Genomic DNA, 1,783 nt, shown 5'->3' on the forward strand with positions numbered 1-1,783 from the left:
CAGACGTGTGCTCTTCCGATCTGGTAATTTTTTAATTTTTTGTTGTTTTCACTACAAAAAAATAGCTCGCCCCATTACATTTTATGTCTATTTCAATCCTGTAAAAGCGATTTTAATTTCGTTCAGTATTTTCGAAGTTATCGTTCCAACTGCAATTGTCGATAATTCCCGACCTTTCAGCATCCTCTTAAAGAATATCATCTTTTGCAAGTTATTATTTAATTGGCATACCCATTACAAAATGCCCTCTTACGTGCGATAAGTAACACGAAAAGTAATGTGTATTGCTGCGTTCTGCTGCGACTTGATTGAAATGTTGCGCTGCATTTGCGAAAACATAGACGCAGTAAGGCTGCGATCCGTTATTCATCGCAAATACTGAAAACCTACAGTATAAATAATGTGAATTATAAATATAAATTTACAGTAAAAGACTTGTACTGTAAATGCAAGGCAAAATTATTCTAACTATTAGAATATTGTGCACAGAATATTTTCCTCTTAATTTTAAAGGATTCTTTTTGAGGCTATATACAAGAATAAAATTCTCTAAGATTTAACGGATTCCACTAATATTAAATAAAATTATTTTTTTTGGGTGTGTAATTAAACTGTCAGTTGTCATTGCCGGTACTGCTTTCTACATTAGTAATGGTTATGGAATTGCACATGGTTGAATAAAACTTATCAATTGTCTTGCACGATAAAACAAATTTTATAATTAAAAATGTATCAGAAAATCTTAAAATAATACAATAATAAAATATTAATTAATTCAGACAAATAAGAGTCCCACGTAGTTATTAGAGTATAAATTTCTTCCATTTATTTCAATCTTCAAATTACATTGCAATTCTTACGTTTCGGCTTCATTCAAACCATCCTCAGCACAAAATATATTTAAAGGAATTTATGCTCTACAAGGATGAGTCTACCTCCAATTTCTTATGTAAAAGCAAATGCGATCTAAGTTGTAAATTACCCATTCAATATAATACGATTATACATATGAGAAATAAAAAAATTAAGTGTTCACCCGTGTAGCAAAAAATATCATGAAAATTATCACAAAAATAAAAGCAAAATATCTTTTGAATCAATAAAATATGCCTTCATCAATTGTCAGATGTAAAATGATAATACAAAAATTTATTATCTAGTCATAAAATTTGTTGATTATACAAATAAAATACATCAAAGTCGCAAATAATATATAATTATCATGTAAGACATCTAGCATATTAATTAGGACGGAAAAACATTTTCTTATTTGCCTGGACTAAATTAAATTTTATAATTTATTATATGCATTTATGCAAATACTATAATAGGCGCTCGTGCGTTATAACATCAAGTAAAGACTTATTCTAAACGTCGTAAGAATATATATTCTTAAATTTATATGTGTATTCTTGTTTCAAGCTTAATAGATAAATCTTATTTAATTCGAGGGAGAAGAATAGGAATTATTGATTTAATCTTAATGTAATCTTAATGCTGCATAAGCTGATTACGATAAGATTAAATACGTTAAAAATATTTTTTTTCTTTGTACTAGAAATTCTTTCTGAAGGCGAGGATTTGACGCCAAGTGGCGCCAGCATCGTATGTTATAACATTGGAGTAGCTAGTAAGGACGGGTTCTGGACCAGGAGCTCCGAGGGGGGGTGAGGGGCAGGGGGGTCCGCGGGGGGTCCGCGGGGGAAGCCGCGGGGAAGGGGAAGCCGCGGGGAGGGGGAAACCGCTCAGAACGTTCACGGTCTGATGCGGTGTCCGCGGGAGG

This window comes from Wasmannia auropunctata, unplaced genomic scaffold, assembly GCF_000956235.1.
Source record: "Wasmannia auropunctata unplaced genomic scaffold, wasmannia.A_1.0 LD336101.1, whole genome shotgun sequence".
Classification (NCBI taxonomy): Eukaryota; Metazoa; Arthropoda; class Insecta; order Hymenoptera; family Formicidae; genus Wasmannia; species Wasmannia auropunctata.